The sequence below is a fragment of the Rhinoderma darwinii genome, chromosome 10 (assembly GCF_050947455.1).
Source record: "Rhinoderma darwinii isolate aRhiDar2 chromosome 10, aRhiDar2.hap1, whole genome shotgun sequence".
In the NCBI taxonomy this organism is placed as follows: domain Eukaryota; kingdom Metazoa; phylum Chordata; class Amphibia; order Anura; family Rhinodermatidae; genus Rhinoderma; species Rhinoderma darwinii.
The window spans coordinates 56,960,644-56,969,014 of record NC_134696.1 but is presented as its reverse complement, the minus strand read 5'-3'; positions in this window follow the sequence as shown (position 1 = coordinate 56,969,014).

Genomic DNA, 8,371 nt, shown 5'->3' with positions numbered 1-8,371 from the left:
TGCCTTTATGCACTCACACAGGCCGCACACCAATAAGGCCGGCCTTGCTGTAAGGTCACCTAGACGTCTGCTGTGTGATGGAGTGTAATGTCACAGCCATATCCTATCATTGCATTGTCCACTCTGTTAAAAGGTGTGATGCATGGCCCCTATGAATCAATGGCCCCAGGACACTACCAATACTGTGAGACCCTGCAATAGCACATGCAGGACAATTGGAAAGCATAGGTCGGTTCTACCCACTGTTAATATATAATATAATATCAATATAAACATCATTTGATATAAACCTAATGGACTTCATATAGTAATTCGACTTTCAAATCTCTTACTTTTCTTTATTTTTGGTTAATATTATATCTTACAAACCTCTATATCATGTATTTTTTTCTACACACACACACACACACACACACACACACACACACACACACACACACACAAACACATATTTGTTTTTTATATATTTTTTTGTTTTTGTAAAAAAATTTTGCTGCACACACCGACTACATAATTTAGAAGATTGGCTGGTTGGTAATAGGTTCACTGAAATTCATCTAAATGAGACAGTAAACTGTCATCACAATATCACTAGAGGGCACTGTAGGCCCCCAAACTGTACAGTAGTGGCATGGTAGATTAAAATGGACACTATCGCTTTAATTTTGTAGAACTAAATGGCATACTTATCCCTATCATGTATCCCTTTCAGCAAACATCACAATATAATGATCTTGCATCAAAGCATTTTCTTATTAATCTGGGGTCTTCCAAGGGCTTTAGACCCACTGCTACAATGGGAGAGTTTGTCTGTGTTCACACTTTCTATTACAGTGCAGTTTTTTCTGCAGTTTTTTTTAACAAGAATGGGGAGAAAGCCCTTTCCTTTTCTTTTTTTATTTTCCCCTTACCTAACTAACCATGGCTCAACTTAAAATGTGTTCTCTTAATATTCGTGGTGTGAATGTTCTATCCAGCTTGGTATCATAGTTCCAATCGTGAAGAAAAAAAGTCCAAAGGAGTCAGCATAGAAATACATAAGTCTTGGTGATTCAATCTGACACAAATGGGCGATATGTGTTTCTTAAAATCTCTGTATATTCTAAAATATTCACCCTTGCTAACTTCTATCTCCTTAGCCGGGACCCGGTCAGAACACGACGAATGTTCCTGCACAGTCTAGAGGCGTTTACTGAGGGCCTTGATGTTGTAGGAGGCAATTTAATTTTTTTTATTTGATCCTTTCATGGCTGCGTCATCGGGCAGGAGCCACCAACCTCGTTCTTATCTAGAGCTTCTCTCTTCCACTCTTCATATTTTGCAATTAATTCATGTTTGGTGGGCACTACACCCAGATGTTAAGGATTACACCTTATACTCCCCTCTTCATGGGACATGTAGCAGATTGGATATTTTTCTAGTAAGTCATCATTTACTTACCTGGTAACCTTCTTTATATATAGAACCTATGGTGTGGTCTGGCCATGCCCCGGTATACGGTACTTTGAATATACCTGATTCCTCCCGCTGTTTCCAGCAGTGGAATTTGAGTGATAATTTATTAAAGGATGCTCCCTGCTTCTCTGCACTTTAAGACGCTATTAAAGGTTTTCTTATTATTCATGAACAGGACTCCAATGGGAGGCATTCAAGTGTGTGCTATGGGAATTCATCAAACATGGATTTTGCTTAAAAAGGCAAAGGGTGTGTTTAATCTCATGCCTTTTGGAGCGATCATTTCTTTGAAATTTAGACATAAATCTACCTTGTCTGCACAAGTTTTATCATAATTATTGACTGCAAGAGATAAATTGAGGACATTTATTGATCAATTCTATTTTTAGGTTTAGGGATCGTACCAGACGTTATTGCTATTAGACAAATGTGGATGTTATTTAACTAGGATGTTACACTTACGTACGCAGACGGCGTATATTTCCAGATTGAAAACCCAATCCAATGTTGAGGATAACAACCCCACTGAAATTGTCAAAGCGTTTTGTCAATAGTATGTTTCTCTGTATAATATACATGGTCATTTCCATGATCTCAGATTAAAGGAAGATGATTATGTCACTAGAACGTCAGGCACTTGAGGTTGCCTTCACAGACCAAGAAATTATTGCTGCAATTAAATTCTTACCTGCTGGAAAACGCCCTGGTTTTTGCACATTTTTTGCGGTTCGGCTGACACAGTTTTTGACAATGGTGTTTAACCCCTTCACGACTGTCATACAGCTATATACGTTCCAACTGCCGATGCCCCGTGCAGTTGCCACGTGTATAAACATTGACATCCTTGAACAGGTTTAATGTGTGCAGTGCTGTACTCTCATGCCTGCCGAGGCTTTAAGAGCCCCCGGACTACACCCCCCACTGTAGATAGTGCCTCCCACAACCCTCTGTATATAGCGCTACCTAAGCTCCCTCTAGGAGTGGAATCCCCGGCCAACTCTCTGGCCAGGCATTCCCCCCCTAGTGGGAGCCCCCGATGTCTCCCCATCCCTGCTGTATATAGTGCCCTCCACCCTGTAGATAGCAAACCCCCCTGTAGAGCGCCACCTAAACTCCCACTAGGAGCAGAATCCACGGTGTCAGATCCCTCTGTGCCGGGGATTCTGCTTCTAGGGAGAGCCCCTGATGTCACTGTCCACCGTCAGGGGCTCTCTCTTGGAGCAGAATCCCCGACCGACACTCTGTCCGGGGATTCCGCTACTGGACAAGCGCATGGCGTCACTATCCATATATGGACAGTGAAGTCAGCGGCTCTCTCTAGGTGCGGAATTCCCGGTGCCAGATCTTTCTGTGCCAGGGATTCCGCTATTGGAGAAGCCCCTGGCTACACTATCCATATATGGACAGTAACGTCAGCGGCTCTCCCTAGGAGTGGAATCCCCGGTGTCAGATCCGCTTCTAGAGACCATGGATTCTGCTACTGGAGAAGCCACTGGTGTCACTATACATATATGGACAGTGACGTCAGCGGCTCTCTGTAGGAGCGGAATGCCCGGTGTCAGATCGCTCTGTGCCAGGGACTCCGCTATTGGAGAAGCCCCTGGCGTCACTATCCATATATAAACAGTAACGTCAGCGGCTCTCTCTAAGAGTGGAATCCCCGGTATCAGATCGCTCTGTGTCGGGGATTCCGCTCCTAGAGAAGCCCCTGGCGTCACTGTCCATATATGGACCATGACGTCAGGGGCTACTCCTGGAGCGGAATCCTCGGCCACAGTGCTGCCGACGCTGAGGCAGGGGATTCTGCTTTTAGAGTTAGCCCCTAAACTCGATGTCCATATATGGACAGAGACATCAGGGGCTCCCTCTAGGAGCGGAATCCCCGGCCAGATGGGTTCCGCTCCTACAGGGAGCTACAGTGGTGCTATTTATAGGAAGGGGGTGCCAATTATGGGGGGGGGTGCTGATACCTAAAGATGGAGTGGCACTATCTGCAGGGAAGGTGGCACTATCTGCAGGGGGTGGCGTTATCTACAGAGGGGATGTTGCTATCTACAGGGGGGATGGCGCCATCTGCAGGGGATGGCACTATCTGCAGGGGGAGGGTGCTATCTACATGGGGTGGCACAATCTGCAAGGGGTGGCACTATCTACAGGGCATGTGGTACTGTCTACAGAGGTATGGCACTATTTACATGGGCACTGTGGCATTATATGGGCACTACCTATATGAGCACTGTGTGTGGCACTATGTGGGCACCATCTACAGTGGGAACTGAGGAACTATGTGGGCACTGTGGCACTATTTACAGTGGGCACTATCTATGTGGGCACTGGCACTATCTACAATGGGCAATGTGGCACTATCTACAGTGGTATTGCATCAATATCTACATGGGCACTGTGGTGTTTTCAGGTGGCTGCAACAAAAAAATCTAAATAAAGTTCATTCATTTCTTTAACGTCCATTAAAAATGGATAGCAAGTGGTGAAAAACGGTCAGACGGTCGGGAAATGGATTAAAATTGAGAGTTGATCCATTAAGTGCCCTTTTTTTCAAGTCGTGTGAATATAGCCTTGTAGCCCTCTTATCCGCTCACAGCGATCCACGGTGATAGTATATATATATATATATATATATATATATATATATATACAAAGTGAAGGAAATAAGTATTTGATCCCTTGCTGATTTTGTAAGTTTGCCCACTGTCAAAGACATGAACAGTCTAGAATTTTAAGGCTAGGTTAATTTTACCAGTGAGAGATAGATTATATTAAAAAAAAATAAAAAATCACATAGTCAAAATTATATATATTTATTTGTATTGTGCACAGAGAAATAAGTATTTGATCCCTTTGGCAAACAAGACTTAATACTTGGTGGCAAAACCCTTGTTGGCAATCAAAGCAGTCATACGTTTTTTGTAGTTGATGATGAGGTTTGCACACATGTTAGATGGAATTTTGGCCCACTCCTCTTTGCAGATCATCTGTAAATCATTAAGATTTCGAGGCTGTCGCTTGGCAACTTGGATCTTCAGCTCCCTCCATAAGTTTTCGATGGGATTAAGGTCTGGAGACTGGCTAGGCCACTCCATGACCTTAATGTGCTTCTTTTTGAGCCACTCCTTTGTTGCTTTGGCTGTATGTTTCGGGTCATTGTCGTGCTGGAAGTCCCAGCCACGAGCCATTTTTAATGTCCTGGTGGAGGGAAGGAGGTGGTCACTCAGGATTTGACAGTACATGGCTCCATCCATTCTCCCATTGATGCGGTGAAGTAGTCCTGTGCCCTTAGCAGAGAAACACCCCCAAAACATAATGTTTCCACCTCCATGCTTGACAGTGGGGACGGTGTTCTTTGGGTCATAGGCAGCATTTCTCTTCCTCCAAACACGGCGAGTTGAGTTAATGCCAAAGAGCTCAATTTTAGTCTCATCTGACCACAGCACCTTCTCCCAATCACTCTCAGAATCATCTTGCAAACTTCAGACGGGCCTGTACATGTGCCTTCTTGAGCAGGGAGACCTTGCGGGCACTGCAGGATTTTAATCCATTACAGCGTAATGTGTTACCAATGGTTTTCTTGGTGACTGTGGTCCCAGCTGCCTTGAGATCATTAACAAATTCCCCCCGTGTAGTTTTCGGCTGAGCTCTCACCTTCCTCAGGATCAAGGATACCCCACGAGGTGAGATTTTGCATGGAGCCCCAGATCGATGTCGATTGACAGTAATCTTGTATGTCTTCCATTTTCTTACTATTGCACCAACAGTTGTCTCCTTCTCACCCAGCGTCTTACTTATGGTTTTGTAGCCCATTCCAGCCTTGTGCAGGTCTATGATCTTGCCCCTGACATCCTTAGAAAGCTCTTTGGTCTTGCCCATGTTGTAGAGGTTAGAGTCAGGCTGATTAATTGAGTCTGTGGACAGGAGTCTTTTATACAGGTGACCATTTAAGACAGCTGTCTTTAATGCAGGCACCAAGTTGATCTGGAGCGTGTAACTGGTCTGGAGGAGGCTGAACTCTTAATGGTTGGTAGGGGATCAAATACTTATTTCTCTGTGCACAATGCAAATAAATATATATAATTTTGACTATGTGATTTTCTTCTTTTTTTTAAATATAATCTATCTCTCACTGGTAAAATTAACTTAGCCTAAAAATTCTAGAGTGTTCATGTCTTTGACAGTGGGCAAACTTACAAAATCAGCAAGGGATCAAATACTTATTTCCTTCACTGTATATATATATATACACATATAATTATAGAGAAATATATATAAAAAATTACAAAAAGTGTTTTTTTCCATATCTTTAGTGATTTGTCTGCTTATAATAAAAATTTAAAAAATTGAATTAATTAAACTAATCTAGAAAATAAAAGCCTCATAAGTCTTGTAAAATGCAAAGTAAAAATTGTTGCAAAGATATTATCGTTTAAAAAACTGCATATCAGAAATGGAAAATTTGACCTGGACACAGGGGTATCAATGACCCTTGGTTATGAAAGGGTTAGTGCTGTCTCTCTTGACTGCCCTTTTTACAACACATTCATTAGAGGCACATATAACTTCCAAAACCTGAAAAGAATGATTGTTGGAATTTTTATCCTATAACCTTATTCAACATATCTGTTAAATTGTTTTCTAAAATGATTGCATTCCTATTTTCTCAACTTGTACCAAGGATCATTGATGACCATGTTGACTTGAATGTTCGATAAGCATGAGATAACATGTCATGTGCCCAAAAGTGTAAAATACCTGTCTGTCTGAGTTCTGTTGATTGAGAAAAACAACAAAAAACCCAGGTTAGATGGGTGTTGGTCCTTCTACACGAAATAAAATGATGCCCCTTTACCAACGTCCAATAGCTAGAGCCTAGAGTCAGAGTTAATGGTTCTTGTCTGACTCCTTTCATATTAAAAATGGTACGTGACATGGTTGTCCTATGTCACCTCTATTACATACTGTACATTAGTGATAGGACATTTAGCAGTGGCGTTTTGTAATAATCCAGATATTCAGTGTATAAATATGGGCTTGCATCATTATAAACTGGCGTTACATACTGAAGACTTGTTACTATACAGTATGTAACAAGTTCTCTTATTTCTATTCCGTACATAATTAAAGTGTAGCTAAACGTTTGACAAACTTCATAGTGACATGTCAGAAGTTTGGATTGGGGGGGAGGGGGGTGTCCGAGCACTGAGACCCCGACAAATCGCTAGAACGAAGCAGCTGAAGCGCTCGTCTTTTTTCGGAAAGCCAATGTATCGGAATACGGGCTCATAGACATTCTATTGAGTCCATACACCGATATATTTATTTCCGGAAAAAGCCGAACAGGCACGAAGCGGCTGAGCACTCACACGAGCGCTTCAGCTGCTTAGTTCTAGCGATTGGTGAGGGTCTCAGTGCTCGGACCCCCACCAATACAAACTTCTGACATGTCAGAAGTTTGTCAAATGTTTAGCTACACTTAAAGAATTGGATTGATATTGACAGGTAAGTAACTTTAAAGTAAATTTTTCTATAACAGAGGCCCTCAACATTACTTACACAGATGATTTATTAGGCCATTTGGCTGCCACTTTTCCTTTTAGGTGGCAACGAACATCAATCAAATATCTTGGCACTCAAATTGTTACCAACAAATTGCTGAGACCTAATTATTACCCTATTCTACAACGCACACTCAGAGATCTATCTAACTCTAATCTGAAACACATACCATGCTTTCACTGTACTTATACAATCAAACTGGATGTGTTACTAAGATTTAGATATTTATTTCAAACAATTCCTATTTGAACCCCTTCTAGTTTTTTTGGTCGGCTTACAAAAGCGATTAGTAAATTTGTATGGGAAATAACCCACCTTTGGATTCGGTTTAACATATTATATCATCCCAGCATAGAGGGAGGTGTAGGTCTACCTGATTTACAGAAATACCTCCAGGCTTCAGTCTTTATGAGACTAGTGGATTGTTTAATACCTTGGCACACTAAATAGCTGGGGAGATTGGAAGATAATTTGTCCCCTTGGGCTTTGTTTTCTCTCCCCTGGATTGACAAAATGTATACAGTATCCACCATTTTCAAAGTTTTCCTTTACTCACTTAACATTTCTTACATAAGTGGCAACAGACTTTAACTCATATTACATTGTCACATTGTTTGATAATTCAGACTTTCCATTGGCAGTTAGGGTGGATTTTTTCTTGATCAGCGATCGGTTGGGTCGCACTAGGTTCTCCGAGCATCTGCCAGATCATCTTGCCAGGTACTCTTACCCCAGAGACTGTTATTAACTGTTTGGCCAGCTGCTACTCCGCTAGTGGCCTAGTGGGTCCACATACCCCACAAGCGTGACAATAACATTGCATGTCAACAGATATATCAATCCACTGGTCTACTCCCCCCACCTTCTCCTGCTGTCCAACTGCATTTTTGTTCTCTTTTTTCTTTCTTTCTTTCTTTCTTTCTTTCTTTCTTTCTTTCTTTCTTTCTTTCTTTCTTTCTTTCTTTCTTTCTTTCTTTCTTTCTTTCTTTCTTTCTTTCTTTCTTTCTCTTTCTTTTTTTCTTTCTTTCTTTCTTTCTTTCTTTCCGTCCCCATTGCTATTGTTACAATGTGGAATTTCTATTGAGGACATTGATGTAATTTTATAATCACTTTATGCTTATTCTTATGTTATATTGGGCTGGGTCCCATATTGAAATGTCTGTTTTGGAACATTTTTGACTGTTCTTAATCTTTTTATTTCTTTAAATAATAAGAGAAAATGGCTAAAAGAAATAAACAAAGGAAAAAAACTTGCATGGATGCTGCAAAGTATGAACTTGCTCTTATCTGCTTGTGTGGTTTGATTGAATTCTCTTTTAGCATTATTGTAAGTACACATCCTGTGTCT